This window comes from Diabrotica undecimpunctata, chromosome 10, assembly GCF_040954645.1.
Source record: "Diabrotica undecimpunctata isolate CICGRU chromosome 10, icDiaUnde3, whole genome shotgun sequence".
NCBI lineage: Eukaryota > Metazoa > Arthropoda > Insecta > Coleoptera > Chrysomelidae > Diabrotica > Diabrotica undecimpunctata.
This window is the reverse complement of record NC_092812.1, coordinates 79,410,851-79,429,436: the sequence shown is the minus strand read 5'-3', so window position 1 is coordinate 79,429,436 and position 18,586 is coordinate 79,410,851. Positions and strand designations below refer to the sequence as shown.

At 32.4% G+C, this 18,586-nt stretch overlaps 1 protein-coding gene across 1 annotated transcript in view; it reads left to right on the top strand.

Moving 5' to 3' along the window:
* The window catches only part of nAChRbeta1 (nicotinic acetylcholine receptor beta1), a 74,839-nt gene that overhangs the window by 18,875 nt on the left and 37,378 nt on the right, over positions 1-18,586 (top strand). The gene's annotated exons all lie outside the window — the stretch shown is intronic.

Genomic DNA, 18,586 nt, shown 5'->3' with positions numbered 1-18,586 from the left:
ATAAACAATTAATGCGTCAAACTCAATATTTTGCAAAAATTGGATGATAAACAAAAAAGGTATCGCAAAATGAACAATAAAATCGGTGTTTTTGAAAAACGTTAATAAGCTTTTTTATTATCTCTTAAAATTTAAGAAATCAAGAGTGTATAATAATGTAGAAAATACATAGCATCTGATGATAGAGATTTTGGTACTAAGTGGTAAATCGTGACTTCTGAAAAGAGACTTCATCTTTACGAACGCTAATCTTGCTTTCCCTATGCGTTGTTTTATTTCAGTAGAGTGGTCCCATTGACTGTTTATATTAGTACCACGATATGTATAGATGTTTACCGTGTCAACTGGCTGTTCGCATTGAGATCCAGTCCATATTCTCGACTTATATCTGATATGCGCGACATTATTGCTTGTAAACTATCTACGCTATCTGCAAAAACTTCTGCGTCGTCAGCATGTCTAATGTTGTTTAGACGCACTCCGTTAACTAAGACGCTTTCCTGTAGTTGTCCCAGTGCTTGCTCGAAGATACACTCTGAGTACATGTTAAATAGCACTGGAGACAGAATGCATCCTTGTCTCACTCATCTATCTATGGAGATTGTCTCTGTCAACTGGTCATCCACTTTAATGTTGGCAGTTTGGTTGTAGTATAAATTATATAAAATAATTCGCAAGTCTCTATCATCCAGCCCGCGTCTTTCAAGGTGGATATAAACTTGTCATGTTTTACTCTATCAAAATGCCTTTTTGTAGTCGATAAAACAAATACATACATCACAGTTGACATCCCTGCACCTCTGGATATATATATATATATATATATATATATATATATATATATATATATATATATATATATATGATCGATACATTGACAAATCCCCAAAAAATTTCCCCATTATCCCCCTAGCGCAAAACGCATACCCGGCAAAATCGAGATATCGACCAAACATTTCATCTTATTTTCTCGACTTACACTAAAGTTACTACAAAAAGGTAAATAAAGGCACTTTTTATGCAATAATTTACAGTAAGATGTTTGGTCACAAAAAACTATATAGCTCTTCCTTGACTCGCCACTGATATGCCTACAAAATTTCATTAAATTCTATTATAATAATATAAACATATATAAACATTATATATATATATATATATATATATATATAAATGTATATATATATATATATATATATATATATATATAAATGTATATATATATATATATATATATATATATATATATATATATATATTACTGTGATATTTAAAGTCTTGGTGCGCCAAGCAATAATTAGCTAATTAATTTTTTTTTTTTGATTAATTAAAATTATTTAAATGATATGATTATGACACTATCACAATTTTTAATTCTTTTATCTCAGGGTTAAATTCGTGCTTCAATATCTATGCTATTACAGGTGAAAGGTAAGGTCCAGAGAATACCGGAATAATAAAAAACACATATGATCTAACGCTATATATTGAAATAAAAATAATGAAATAATTCACACTCAAAAGTTTTCAATAAACAAATCTCATATAAGGATTCTCAAAATTTTGTTCTCCGTACGTGAACAATCAAAATTTATGGTACAAACAATATTAATTGAAATCTCAAAATTCCGAACTATTCTAACTCTCCTAATCAAAATATTTATATCCTTTCTAAATTAAGTGTAAAAATTGTGTTATCAATAAAAGAAAAAACTGCAGAAAACAAAATATCTCTCTCTGATGATGAGTGGTCCAAATCCTTGTTCCTTGTAGACTATATTATCTCCTCTCAACCGCTCCCTATGTAATCAGCAATCTTACACAGATTGTTGCAAGTATATCGTCCTTAATGATCTCCTTCAAAAGCACAAATCATTCAAATTATGATAGCCTTTCTCCTCTCGATAAACTGAATCTCTCGTTGGCCCGAGTGAAAAATGACTCTTGGAATATCTTCTCTTTACGATAAACTGAATCTCTCGTTGGCCTGAACAGTGACTCTTGGAATATAAGTAGAGAAATATGACTTACAATATTTTGCTGCTTCAGCTGCTGTCAGATACACTAACTCCACAAAAACTCACTAACATTCAACACTACTGCTTGCTACATTTCAGGAACCGCCAGAGAACAATCACTGTTCCTCTCCCAGACTTGGAAAATCAACTGACTATATCTTTTCTCTCTCCTCAATCTCGCTAAACTTTCTCCTACATACTTATCCCGCCTTTTTCAATCTCCGCCAATCACAACTCGTCACAATTCCCCCATTTTTTTATTTCGATAACAAACAAATTGTTACCTATACTTATAAATTTCCTAAAACTTATTTACAAATAATATTTTTCTATAATTCTTAAAAACTAACAAAAACCACTTTCTATAATCCCTTCTATTGTCTTTAATCACTGCATTAATGTATTTTGAAAAACCCCGTTCAATTGTCTGTGGCTTTCACTTAAACTTATGCGGGTCACTCAAGTATAACAAAGAAATAATTTATGCAAAGCTTACACTATGTTTAGTACAGGAAATCCAAGGATTTAATAACTTTCCTTCTCCGAAATGTTTGTTGGATATTATCCTACTTATCTGAATTATTTTAATGTTTTTGAACTTTGAAATATTTTTAAACAAACCAATATTTTTCTCGATTTTACATATCATAACAATATATATATGTATATATATATATATATATATATATACACATTATAAAGTTGTTTTTTGAGCTATTGAGTCAGAAAGTAAATACTCAAAGCCAGGCTAGATCTGGTGGTTGTAGTATAAATTATATAAAATAATTCGCAAGTCTCTATCATCCAGCCCGCGTCTTTCAAGGTGGATATAAACTTGTCATGTTTTACTCTATCAAAATGCCTTTTTGTAGTCGATAAAACAAATACATACATCACAGTTGACATCCCTGCACCTCTGGATATATATATATATATATATATATATATATATATATATACATATATATATATATATATATATATATATATATATATATATATATATATATATGTATATATATATATGTATATACTATACATATATATGCCTAGTATAATATTAACGTATAATTTACTTTACAATGCATTAGAATTATCGAAAATTTACCACCTTTAGACGTTAGCTTATGAGCTGGTTGACTTCAGTCATAGTAATACGTATCACGTAATGTAAGTAAAAACAGTTTAAGTAGGAGTATTTTTTATCCAAAATTAAAGTATTGATCAATAATAAACTATGATTTGAGACGTCGCATACACTCTTCTCAATACAGAATTCTCATAGCTTGTTATTCTGTATTCGTCAACACAGAATTAATTATCAAATTACTACTAATTAAACTGTTTATCTACATTTGCTTTATTGCCTTCAATCAGTTTTTACTTTATGCGAAATTTAAAAAATGTAAATATTCGACGTCATACTTGTAATATTATGACTGAAGTCAACTAGCTCATAAGCTAACGTCTAAAGGTGGGAAACTATCGATAGTCCTAATGTAATTTAACGTAAATTAGAGGTTTCTATCGATAATTTCCCACCTCTACTACTTGCATCTCTTTTTATTTCACAACGTGTTATGTTTTCTATCTTTTGCGTTATTTTGCCGGTTCTTAAGGCACTCATCACTGTATAGTTAGCTTGAGTTAACTTCAAGCATCAGCGAGAAGCGCTACTACCTGATAAAATATTTTGATAAAAATAATGATTTTTATCAAAAACCAAAATTACTCAACGCGCAAACCCGGAAAACTACAGAAAGCATATGTATATATATATATATATATATATATATATATATATATATATATATATATATAATCATCCTTCTCGGCATATTCTACCGATCATGGTGTAGCCTCCCTTACATATTCATTCTTCTTATCTGCCCACGATTGTCTAAAATTCGCTTTTTTGTGCCATGTTGTACCGGCTTGTTTCCTTATGCCATAGTCCCATCTTAAATTTGGACATCTTCTTGGTCTCTTGGCGCCTCTTGAATACCACAGTGTATTGCTAGTGGACCACCTATTGTCAGTGTTTTTTACTAAATGTCCCGCCCACTGCCATTTTAAAGATTTAGTTCTACGGATTACATCAATAACCTTAACGTTAACGTAAATCTGTTGAACGAAACATGGCGCTGGCTGTATATTTTGTATTGGTAACAATATAGTTGAGGACTGCGTTGCTTGAAGCATGCTGGGTGCGTATTGAATATTTCCAGGCTGTTGTTGTAGCCCGGTGTTGTACATGTCTTTCCAATTTACAAAATCTATGTTATAAAAATTAAATTTATTACATACATTTTGCTCCTGGCTCCCCTACTAATACTAATTTGTAAAATTACTTTATTGCTGGATAACTAGTTCAACATTTAACACAACACAAACAGTTTTTTCGGTTGTAGTATTTAAGTTTTCTAATGTCAAATTAATTACTATATAATAAGGATGATAAGGTAATTATTGTACTAATTATTTCTTTGAAAACATTTTTTTATTTAAAAGTTGTGTTTTTTAACCAGCTTTCCAAATATTTTTTAACCATTTAATTTGAACTAAATTCTACGGAGTTATTGTAAATGTTTATAAGCTTAAAAAGTGCTATTTATTATTAAATCATTTTGTGTTCATAAATGTAATTTTTTGAAGCGAAGCTTCTATACTGATGATGTATTACTCTTTTTTCTCTACAGTAAAATGCTGAGGCAAGCGTCACGGAACTAGCGACACGAAATAGAGTCATCACGGGTAGCGTGGACGGGTAACAAAATATGGACATTAAATAATGAGAAGTAAAAAATTAGAAGAATATCTGGCACTAACGGATTCGATTCGTAACGATTGTCAAAATTTAATAAAAGTCGTAAATGTCATCCGATTAATAACAACATTGAATCATCTGTTTAAATTTTTATAATAATTCTCGTTTTAAAATAATTTTATATAAATATAATTATTATTTTTAAACATAATATTTAGTTTATATCCAGATTTAGCCATACGACTCAGACTCCCTCTAAGGGGAAAAATTAACTCATCCCAGATACCTACGGTATCAAAAGGATTGAGCTCTGGTGGGACTCTTTCCGTGTTATCGAGCCCTAGGTGACTTGGTACGCTGAAGTATCTCCCAAAAATGTTCGTACACATCTGGACGTTAAGAGTAGTACAACTTTCTGCATGGTCTTGTAGAGATGTTCATTCAGACCTATCTTTTTTATGTTTTCTAGGAGGTTCTTCGAAATGACTCCAGTAGTAGAGAGAATAATAGGTATTGTCTGGGTACTTTCCATTCTGAACTGTCTTCGAATTTCCATATACCTGTACTTAGCGATCTTTTCGTTCTGTTTAACACGAAGATTATTGTTGTTGGGTATCGCCACATCAATTAGTGCTGTTTGTCTCTTAAGTTTATTAACTAGTATGAGATCTGGTCTATTCTGTGCCACTGTTTGGTCTGTGAGCATAGTGCAGTCCCAGTATAGCTTGTAGTTGTCATTCTCAAGTATACTTTCAGGAACGTATTGATAATATGGGAGATGGTTTGTTTGGAGAAGTCCCGGTTTGATGGCTATCTCTTGATGAAGGATCTTTGCTACTGAGTCGTGCCTTTCCTTGGCAGCCCCCTGTAAGATATTGGATGGTTTCTTGAGCTTGACATCCATATCGGCATTTGTCATTTTGGACCTGAGGGTCTTTGACGATATATTTCAGGTAATTTTTGGTTGGTATAACCTGATCCTGAATGGCCAGTAACGAACCTTCTGTTTCAGGGAACATCTTTTCTGATGTCAGACAATAGTTCGACGCTATATTGTCGACATGGTCTTGACTGACCTCATTGGGATGTCGCTCTTGCAGAGGTTTACCCATCCAGGTGCGGATTTTTTCGCCCTTAGTAAGATGGTTTATGTGCATTTCTGGTTGTCTCAGTTTGATCGGTATTGTATCATCTACTGCACAAATCGCGCGATGTAGAGTAGATGTCTCAGCCTGCACCTGAAAATAAGTTCTTAAATTAGTAATTTGTTTTTCTAGATGCTCACTTATATCTATAAGTCCTCGTCCTCCTTAATACCGCGGTAATGTCGTTTTTTCTACTGCACTATCCGTTTTTGTCCACTTAACAATACTAAATGAGTAGCTAAGCGCGAAACATGCGTATAGTAGAAACCCTCAATTCAGAAGAGTGATATCATAGTTTAAACGCGGAATATCCTCAAATTTAAATGTACACAGCGGCCCTCGAAAACTGCCTGTTTTCTCGATTGCAATTTGCGTTTGCTCATAAGAAATTACAGAATATATAAAGTAGTATATTTATTTGTGCTTCTCTATAGTAGACTTGACCAGAAGTTGTCGAACAGTGTAGCCAAATCTTGTTCACAAGTAGTAATTATGGTCATACAAAACCTGTATTCTTCCACGCAGCGATTATTACCGTCATAAAAATACCAAAAAACATGATATTTTCAATAGTAAAAATTAAGCACAAAATTGTAATAAAATAAATTTTATTTATATGTTCCGTTTCGTTACGTATTTAAATTTATAAAATAAAAATCGATATTTTAAAACATTATTTTTCAATCGTTTGGCAATGTTGGAATCAGCGAGGGAACTCGGTTTTACAATTCGGATCCAGACATGCAGTAAAACTAGTTTTTATTATTTTTTGCCCAAGAAATGAACGAAGAAAACATTGGCGTTTCTATGGGTAAATAGTGCATGTGTTTTTGTGAGTATATTTTATGTGATAAGTTTGTAAACTTATTGTTGTCAATACTGTTTTATCAATACTGTATTGTAGTATTGATAAAACGTGTTATAGATAATAAGAGTGTTATATTTTGTCGTTTTATAGTAAATATTTAGTTATATTCTTTAAAATTATGTATATATAGTATATATCCAGATTATTGAAATACAATGGACGAAAAACCGAGTTGTTCCAAGAGAAGACAGCAAAATTCTGATGTTGATTCCAAGAATGAAAAGCCGCAAAAGAGACGGAAAATGTTAACGTCCGAAGAGAAGGTAATGATACGAAACGTTTATGAAGGAATTGTCGGCAGAAAAATGGCATTAAACGTTAGCCAAGCGGTCGACATTTGTAGCAGTTTAACAAAAGTATCCGTTAGCTGTATTTATCGTGTACTTAAAAATACATCGGAAAATAAAAAGCAAGAAAAAGGTAAAACTAGAGGTAGGAAAAGCATTGTTTTGGATGACGAGACAAGGAATATTATACGTCGAAAAATTCATTCATTTTATTTTCGGAGTGAAATTCCAACACTGAAAAAAATTTCTCAAGAGCTCGAAAATGATGACTCTTTACCCAAGATATCTCGTAGAGTCTTAATCAGGACCATACACGAAATGAACTTTCGATACGTAAAACGCAACAGAAAAAGTATGCTATTAGAAAAAAAATGAAATTATTCTGTGGAGAAGAAAATATTTAGAAGAAATACGAAAAATTCGCAACACTGGATGCAAAATATATTATTTGGATGAAACCTGGATTAACGAAGGTCATACAGTTGGAAAAGTTTGGCAAGATTTAAATGTAAAAAGTAAACGCGAAGCATTTATAGAAGGCTGGTCTACAGGATTAAAGGCTCCATCAGGAAAGGGACGGCGTTTAATCATCACCCATATAGGAAGTGATACAGGGTTCCTTGATGATGGTTTGCTTCAATTTGAGTCGAAAAAAACAGGTGATTATCATGAAGAAATGACTTTTGAAGTATTTGAGCGCTGGTTTAAGAGAATCTTACCAAAATTGGAATCTGGGTCTGTGGTTGTTATGTACAATGCGCCATATCATAGCCGCAGACTAGAACAATTACCGACGACGGCATGGCGGAAAGGGAGAATTCAAGAATGGCTTACAGAAAAGGGGATTGCATACGAAGAATCAATGCTCAAAATTCAACTACTTGACATTGCACGGTTAAGGAAAATTGAATATCTTAAATATGCTGTAGATGAAACTGCAAAAGATTATGGTGTTAAAGTTCTGCGTCTACCACCTTATCATTGCGAACTTAATCCCATTGAACTTATCTGGGAGCAAGTGAAAGGAGAAGTAGCACGCAATAACAAAACGTTCAAATTAAACAAAATTAAGAAACTTTTGATTCAAGCAATCCTCCATCTAACTCCAGAGAAATGGGCTAAATGTATAGGCCACATAATTAAAGAAGAACATCGTATGTGGGAACTTGACACTCATATCAAAGTTTTACTAGAGCCAATTATAATTACACCAGGTGGTGAAGATAATGACAGCGATAGCAGCACTGCATCTTCAGGATTAGACAGCGAATAATATTTTCTAATAGTTTAATAAGAACATCAGCATAAAAAAAACAAAAACAAAAAAAAACGAGAAGAACATAGTAAGTGTGTATAGTGTTTGTGTTTAAACACATCAAACATTATTTTTATTTTGTTTTTATAGAATTTTATTTTGTTTTATAGGATTTTATTTTGTTTTGTTTTATACTGTTTAAGTGTTTTGTTCATTTTATTTAATAAGACAATATGGCTCTTGGCGATTACCCATTTAAAAAAAGTATCGCGCCACAAGACATACCTCTGGGGTGGCGTGGAAACTGTCTTAAAATTTGTTTTAAAAAAATTTCATTGTGTAACTCTTTAAGGACGGGTCAATTCAAAAGACGTTTTAGCGTAACTTCCGCGACAGCCGGTTGGTATCAGTAAACTTTCTGCAAAATAATTCTTTTTTATAGCTTTTTGTTTGTGCCATTCTGTATTTTTAGGGGAATGTAGGGAATGAGCCACAAAATATTTATTCATATGTTTATTTATTGACGTTTCGATCTCTATATCCAGAGACCGTTTTCAATTATACAAATGATAGTACTATTTATTTTCTATGGCTTTTCGCTTGTCGTTCTGTATTTTTAGAAATAATGTTGGGAATAAGCCACAATATATTTATTCAAATGTTTAATTTACGGACGTTTCGATCTCTATAAAGAGACCGTTTTCAAACATACAAATGACAGATATATTTATTTTTCTATAGCTGCTTGTTTGTGGCATTCTGTATTTTTAGGGAGAAGGTTGGACATAAGCCACAATATATCTATTTACATGTTTAATACATTGACGTTTCGATCTCTATTCCGTTTTTAAAGATAGAAAAAAAAAAGAAAATAAACAATATAGGATTATAAAAATATATAATAATAAACAAATAAAAAAAATATTACTATCATTTATATCTTTGAAAGCGGTCTTTGGATATAGAGATCGAAACGTCAGTAAAAACTTGTAAATAAATATATTGTGGCCTATTTCGAACATTAATATTTGAAAAATAAAATATAATTAACGTTAAAATAAAAGTAAGTGTACGTCACTGGATTTCCAAACGGCTGTCCGCATTTCTGGGTCTTTAAACGATGACTCACTCTCTCAAATAGTGAAATTATACTTTAGATGTTTAGTGCCTTAAACAAATTTTTACTGTTAAGGTGTGAACGAAGCAGCTGTGTTACCCTTTGTATAAACTCAACAGTTGTCTCAATTTTCATTTGCTTATGGTCAATCTTCCGCGCTTGCTTTATTCCGAGGTATTTATACATATCATTTTTACCCATGACCTCGATGTTCTGGCCTTTTCTTTGATTATAATTTAAGACACGGCACTTGTCAAGACCAAAGTCCATACTAATATAATTAGAGAAATTTTCTACTGTCTTCTGCATCTGATTCAAATTCAAATGTTAATAAATAATAAAAAAGGTATTAACAATATTCAAAGACAGCGATTTTGCAATAACTTTTTTGTTGTCATCCAATTTTAATTTAACATATCTCATTTTGTATATCTTTTTTTTTCTAAAAAAGTTGTCTGTTGACGTCAAATCTCTAGATATGCAAGTTTTTAAGTTGTAAACAAAGTAATGAGTTTGACGTTTTGACTGTTTATTTAAAAATATATCCACTAAAAAATGGATGAATCCCTAGATGAGAGTCTTTTGTAATATCTCATATCACACATTTTAACTGTCAAACCCGTATATATATATATATATATATATATATATATATATATATATATATATATATATATGTATATAGTTGTGACGAAAAAATGTTTATTTTTTACTTTATTTGTGGTCTTTAAATAAATTTATATAAACTACCTACTACTAATTAAACTCGTATCTCGAACTCTGTTGATTTTTAAATTTTGCCCAATAGAGGATTTAAATGATTTCTTTTGTGATTCTTACTCTATCATCGTTGTTTATGGAAAAAAATTAATGTTCCTCAAAAGTCCTCTCTAAGAATTCTTTAATGTTAATCTTTTCTCGCCTTTGAGGCGAGATAATGGAAACAACTTCAGATACTTAGACTTGATTCATAGTTTAACTTTTCATATTTAATAGGCAACTTAATAGCTTTACATCTACATTGTACTCCCTCTATTAAATTAAATTATTGTCCCTTGGGAGGTAAGGTGTATAAACCGACACTACAATTTTAATGTGGAAACATTATATAATAAGTTTTTGGCATAACATATAAAACAGAATTTGCTTTACCAATTTCTTTAGCTTTTTGAGACGACCAACTTAATATTATGGTTCGTCAAAATACCAGGATCATAACATCCTGAAACCATTTTGTTGAATTCTCATCAAAAAACTTTGTCAAATATGGGTGATTATATTCACACTGCTTGACACAAGACTTATTCGAGTATTTAATGACATGGCCCATTTTTTACTTTATACTGATAAGTGATTAAGACCGTTTTGAAGGGCATTAATACTATCTGAATGAGACCCTTCTATTGACCCCTGAGAGAGAGAGAGAGAAATTTATTGTTTCTAAAATGGGTTACATTTATAAAACACAACATGGCTCAGTACAAACAAAGTACAAGATACATTAATATACTAATTATAAAATTTCCATCAATTAGCAATCAATTAGAACTGTCCTCAAAAAATTCCTCGATACTATAGTAAAACTTACATAATAAAAACTTCTTGATTGCTCTACGGAATAAAAAGATATTATTTGAGGATCTTAGCATGCCATTTCAAAGATATATATGCAAGGAAGTGTCAACATACCAAGTTTCCGGAACAAAGATCTGCATGGTGTACCAAATTTGACCTTGCATACATACCTGAGTGCTCTCTTTTGTAGCATAAAATGTCTGCTGAAATGATGAAGAGAACAGCTACCCCAAAACGCAGTACCCTATCTCAAATTAGAATTATTCAAGGCTACATAAACACTTTTTGCAATCTTGAAATCTAAGTTGTGTGCAACTGATTTGACAGCAAAGCAAGCAGATGATATCTTTTTACTTAAATATACAATGTTTTGCTCAAATTTAAATTTATTCTCAATATGAGACCTGAAAATTTATTTACCGTGTCAGAACAAATGCGTTCATTCCCTAAAGTAATGTTGTTTACATCATTCTTAAAAGAAATTAATTTGGTTTTTGAAACATTAAATGTCGAATAATTTGCTTTGCACGACTCCAAAATTTTTAGCAGATCAATACTAATAATCTCATTCAGTACCTTAGATTTTTGCCATAAAATTGTTGTGTCATCTTCAAATATAGTAAACCGGCCATTAATTTCTAGGTTAACTATGTCATTAAAATATATCGAGGTACGACACAACTAATAAAGATGTAGTAGCGCTCATTGATTAATACCGACTGGCATCTGTATTTCATTTTTTCAGCGAGTTCTCGACCTACCGAGCAGTAATATTTATTTATCTCTTCTTCTTCTTGTGCCACTCCTATCGGAGATTGGAAATCATCAAAGCTATCCTGACCTTGTTTACAGCTGACCTAAAGAGTTCATTAGTGGTACAGCTAAACCACTCTCTCAAATGACGCAACCATTACATTCTTCTATGGCCTGGATTCCGTTTTCCTTCTATTTTTCCTTGCATTGTATTTTGAAGTATTGCGTATTTATGTCCTCTCATCAGGTGACCCAAATATACGATTTTTCTTCGTTTGATCGTTGACAAAATTTCTGGGTCTTTTCCTATCCTTCACATTACTTCAAAGTTTGAGACTCTTTCAACCCAACTTATCTTCAGCATTCGACGGTAGCACCACATCTCGAAACTTTCAATATTTTTTATGTTGTTCTGTTTGAGAGTCCAGGCCTCTACACCGTATAATAGCATGTTAAATAAATAGCCCCTTAGCATTCTTAATCGCAGAGTGATGCTTATATCTCTGTTGCAGAAGAATTTCCGTATATTTATGAAAGTGGCCTTGGCAATTTCGATACGTCTTTTTATTTCATTGTTTTGGTCTCCAGTTTCGTTTATTGAAGTCCCCAAGTATTTGTAACTTGATACTTTTTCAATTTGTATGCCGTTTATACTAATATGTGCTGGTTGTATTCAGCTCACTAGGGTCTAAAACTATATCAGTAGTTTGAAGAACTTTAGCTCTCAGATTATTAACTATACGCCAAGATTTCTTTTGTTTGTTATTGGCATTTTCCATTCTCAATTTAAAAGATATACACTTATCTAATTTAGTAACCTTCCTATAGATTGACCTATATTTAGAGATATACATAAAAAATTCATTATTGCATATTATATGTTTTTTAATGTAATTTAACGATTGTAAGTTTTTGCAGGAAATTATAATTCCTTTAGTAACCCAAGTTTTTTAATTTTCCGATTTAAGAATTCTTTTTTGAAATGCCAAATTCAAAATCCTCATGAGCTTGTGATGAAATTGATGAAACAACTCAGGAGAGCAAAAAATGTTATGCCAATCTTCCTAAGTACATAATTTGATAAACCTGTCAAAATTACTTATTTTCTGAAAATTCTACACCATCTGGCTGTGTAAGGTTGATTCTTAAGGAGAAACTCACATAGAACGGGACCATGATCCGATGAAAAATAAGGAATGATTTTGCACATCGCCAGATCCGCATGAAATTAGTACAAATGTAATCAAATATGCTGTTATCTCTGGTTGGTTCGGTAACCTGCATTATAATACTAAAACTATTAAGTAAACTTATAATGGTAATAACATGGCTGTAATAACATTGCTGAGTGATGAATCCAGATAATTAATATTAAAGTCACCTGTCATGATAATAAAAGCATTTTATGAAATTTTTTTGAAGCATGGATTCCAATTTATGAAAGAATAACTGATTAATAGACTTAGGGTGTCTGTACAGAGTATGAAAAAAGTATTAAGTTTCTTACTGAAATTACTAAATTTAGATTCAATGCAGATGTGGATTTATGTGTTGTAGGCAACAAAATTTAATTTATAGTGAAATGCCGTATTAATTAGAATCAAGGTTCCTCCATTGATGCTTTAAGATCTGCAAAATTGAGATATTAAGAATTAATTGTTAACACAAAGTATTTCTAGAGGATACAACCAGTTCTCAGTTAAAAGCACAAGATTTTCGCTAAGAAACATTTCCAGTTCCTCAACTTTATTGCATACAGAACATAGGTTGTATAAAATAATAGAAAATTTATTACTAATATTAGATTTAGATCTACTGGTATCCAGTTTATCACCAAACACGGTGACACCAATATTTATGTTATTTTTGTGCCCTATATTGTCAAAGATTCTATTTTATCTTGGGAAATACTAATTGCTTTTTTATCTGGGAAGGCCTTCAAAACTCCTCATTGTTACGTTAATAGTTGTGGAATTTTTCGAAGTCGAAACGTTTGAAACCGATTTCTTTGGGCCAAGTAGATTGTTGGTAGAATTGAACTTTATATTTTTGGCTAATCCCAAACATAAAACACTTATTACAGTTTTCCTCAGTCGGGAGTTCCTTTAGAATAACATCTGCGTCGGAGAATTGTTCTGGAATTTTCTAAGAAATCATGGATATTTCCAAATAATACATGCCACTTAATTCTATAAATATATAATCAAATTTTAGGATCGGCACCAAAATCACCAGACTTCTCATTTTTTGTCCAATATTTTTCTTCATAACACTTCCTCCAATAAGTGCCTTAGCAGGAACACCACTGGCTACTATACGTGGATACTGTAGTAATCTTCCACTGTAACAGTTTACCAAATTTTACCAAATTATTTTTACCAAATTTATGTGTTTAGAACACAATTACGTGAACATTGGTTAGGTTTTAAAAGTTAGTTACGTATGAAGGAGTTATAGAAGACGTATTTTAATTTGACATATATGTAAACCAAATTAACTTAAAACAAGTTAATAAATATAAGAATTCGAAGATACGGCGCTCATATACAACATGGAGATCTCAACAGAGAAAACTAAAGCGATAGTGATATCAGCGGAGCCGAGACGATGTAAACTAGTCGTAAATAACAAAATAATAGAATAGGTGATGGAAACTGAATACTTGGGAATAAAACTGTCAAGCTACGCAAAAGTGGAAGAAGAAGTACAAAAACAAGTGAACAAGAGCAGATACGGCGAAAACACAAAGACTACTGGAAACAACAGAAATGAAAGTCTTGTATGTATGTACAGCGTTAACAGGCCTTTTAGGCCCATTGCTGGATGGATAATTTCCATCGTTTTCTATTCTTAGCTAACAGCTTCCAATCTCTGATTCCCATCTCTCTGACATCTTCCATCACTGCATCTCTCCATTTCTTTCTTGGTCTTCCTCTCTTTTTTTTGCCCTCAGGTACCCTCCAAGCAATATTCTTGACTAGTCTATTACCTTGCATTCTTTCTAGATGGCCGAGCCATTCTAGTCTACGTTTTTTCACCACATTTGTTATTGTAGGGTTAGCATACAACTGATACACTTCTGCATTAGTTCGTCTTCTCCATTCTCCTTCTACTACTTTTTCACCAAATATTCTGCGAAGTATCTTTCTTTCCCATGCTTCCAATGTGTTCTGTACGGTTTTGTTCATACTCCAAGTCTCGGCAGCGTATAGCATTGTAGGTCTAATTATAGTTTTGTATACTCTTATTTTTGTATTACGAGATATATCTTTGGCCTTAATTATTTTGCTCATGGCTCCAGCACACCTGTTGCTCTTGGTCAGTCTCAGGTTGATTTCAGTTTCTTCTTTACATGTCTGATCAATAAGAGTACCTAAGTACATATATTCATCCACCTTCTCGAATTCTACAACTGATCCATTCTCCACCTCCAATTTAAAGGATCCCCTGGTGCTTATTCCTTTTTTGCTCGAGATCTCCATGTACTTCGATTTATTAATATTAACTTTCAGTCCCATTTTAGAGCTTTCCCGAATCAGTCTTTTTGTTATATTTGATAGTTCTTTTCCATTTCTTGCAATGAGAACCACATCATCAGCGTATGCTAAGCATTGGTGCTCCTTGTATAAAATAGTACCGGACCTATTTATCCCACTAATCCTTACAATTTTTTCTAGAACTATATTGAATAGCAATGTAGATAACGGGTCTCCTTGGCGAACACCTTTTTTCACTTCGAATTCTTCTGAGACTGTACCGTTGCATCTCACAGCACAAATGGTTTGTCTAATTGTCATTTTTACCAATCTTATTATTTTTTCTGGCACTTGGAATTCTTTTAGTGTTTCTATTAACTTGTTTCTGTTTATTGTATCGTAGGCAGCTTTGTAATCAATAAAAAGTACTTGTGCTGAAATGTTGTATTCATAGCAATTGGTCAGGATTTGTTTTAGCATAAAAATTTGATCGGTTGTTGATCTTCCTTTCCGAAATCCTCCCTGGTATTCTCCTAGATTCTTCTCTATATATATTTCTAATCGTTTTTTAATTAGTATGGCGAGTACTTTATACATTACTTCTAATAAGGATATTCCTCTATAGTTTGTGCATTCAGTTCTATCTCCCTTTTTGTGTATAGGAATTATAATCGACTTATTCCATTCTTGAGGCATTTCTTCAGCATCCCATACTTCTAGTATTAGCTCACCAAGTTTGTTTATTAAGACCTCTCCTCCATATTTTATGTTCTCTGCCACAATGCCGCTCTCCCCGGGACTTTTTTGGTTTTTCATATCTTTTATTATTTCTTCAATTTCTTCTCTTGTGGGCTTTGGTATTTCTTCTATTACTATTTGAGGTCTAGGAACATAACAATTTTCTTCAGTAGTCACTTCGTCATTTAGTATCTCTTCGAAATATTCTTTCCACCTTTCACATATTTGGTCTTCATCCACTATCAGGCTTCCTTGCTTATCTTTTACATTCATCGTTCTTCCCTGGTACCCAGTTTTAATGTATTTTACTTCTTTATAAAAATTTTTTATTTCGTTTTTCTTGTAATTTTCTTCAATGCGCTTAATTTTATTCTCCATATACTTTCGTTTCCGCTCCCTTAGGATTCTCTTTACTTTTTTTCGTTGTACGGCATACCTTTCTAGGTCGTCTTGTTTTTGCGAACGTAAACTTTTTAATCTCAAATCTGATCTTTTTTTTCACTCTGTTCTGCATTCGTCATTGAACCAGTGGTTTTTTCTAAATCTTTTTGCTCTTGGTATGTTCTTCGACGTAGCTTCCTTTATAGTGTTTGTCATTTTCAAGAACTTTTGTTGTATGTTACTCACAGTAGTACTATCTTGTTTAGCGTAGGTTTCTTGTATATCCTTTTGATAGTCCTGCTTTACCTCAAATTTTCGCAGTTTTTCAAAGTTAAATTTACGTTGCACTTTCTTTTTCCGTTTATGCCTTTTAATTATTGCTTCTCTCATATTAATTCTAACCAAAAAATGATCTGAGTCTACGTCAGCCCCTCTGCACGTTTTCACATTTGTTATTAAATTCGCAAACTTCTCTTGTATTAAGATGTGGTCTATTTGATTAGTTCCATTTGACCCCGGAATTTTCCACGTTCCTTTATATATATTTTTTCTCCTAAAATGGGTACTCATTATCTTCATCTTGTTTTCAATTGCGAATGTGATTAATCTCTGTCCATTATCATTTGTATTCAAATGTTTACTTTCACCCCCTGTTATGTTTTTATATATATCTTCTCTTCCGACCTTTGCATTGGCGTCGCCTATAATAATTTTAGTGTCTTGTCTGGGCATTTCTTCACACAATGACTCTAATTCTTCATATAATTCATCTTTCACTTCTTCTTCTTTTTCTTCTGTTGGAGCATGTATATTTATCAACGATATCATGTTATTTTTTCCTTTAATTCTAATTGCACACATTCTGTCAGATTTTACTACGAATCGTTTTACCTGCTCCACGTCTTCATGTACCAGAAAACCCACTCCAAAATTCCTATTATTGCCTCCACTTGTATAAAACGTGTATGGGCCAATCTTTTCGACGTTGTTTCCAGTTAAATGTGTTTCTTGTAGTGCTAAGATGTGTATTTTATATTTTTTTAGTTCTTCTATTAGGTTAATTAATGCTCCCTCCTCGTATACTCCTCGAACATTCCATGTCGCAATATTTAGGTACATATTCTTATTTTTTATTTTGCTATTTATGTTCAAACTCATTTTCCTGTTCATCGCTAGGGTTCGTTGGCATAATGGGCCATCTTTTCCTTTTTCCACTACTATATGCCGTTTTTTGGGTCCATATTTCTAGATTTTTCTCGTTTGAAAGTACCATTTCCGGCCCATACCCAATTTATACCATCCACAGTTAGTTTTCTGTACCCTATCTTTACATTTCTACCTTCAGTTCTTAATTCCTTGCTTTTATTTACGATTTCCTTCCTCATGTGTCTTTCTTTTTCGGTCATGTCATCGTTGATGAAGATCTTTTCTCCAGTAAGAAATCTGAGTTTGCTTTTTTCTTTCATTACCTTAATTTTTTCGCCATAATCCTTCATTTGTACCAGACATATATTGTTCTTTAACTTCATTGCAGATTCTATTTCGACATCCTCTTTTAGGTGCTTTTGTATAAAATCTTTTACGTTATTTTTTAAGAGTGCTTCATCTGTTGCGTTTATTGGTAGACCCGTAATTACTATGTTATTTCTTTTCATCTGTTTTTCAATTCTTTCTACTTTGTTTTCAACCTGGGTTAATTTGTTTTGTGTTTCTTCCAATTCTTGATTTATCTTTATATTTTCTTTTTTCAGCGCTATCATCTCTTCTCTATATTCCTTATTTTCATTCCTGATTTCTTTCAGTTCTTCCATCGTCTTCTTGAACATGCTTATAACGTCGTCCAAATCCTCTGAATCTTCTTCCTTTGGTTTTATTTTGCTTGGAGTTCTGGCAGTTTTTTTGCTCTGCAGGAAAGGTGAAGTTGACTCTCTATCTTTTCTCTTCTTGCCTTCTGACGCGTTATCATCACTGTCCGTGTACATCATATCTGTTTCTAAGGACCGCGAAAGGAACTAGATTCGCTCCAACCGCTCAGAAATGCAGTTCCTATCAGTCCTCAGTTTACAGAACTATTTTTAACTTTGGCAACGTCGCAAAGCTAACGGCCAGAGTTCCTCCAGTATGACTGTTTCGAATTGTAAATAACCTTACTTACTTTTATCACTTCAAACACTAGTTTTTACCGAAAGCGAGTTTTTTTTCCAGA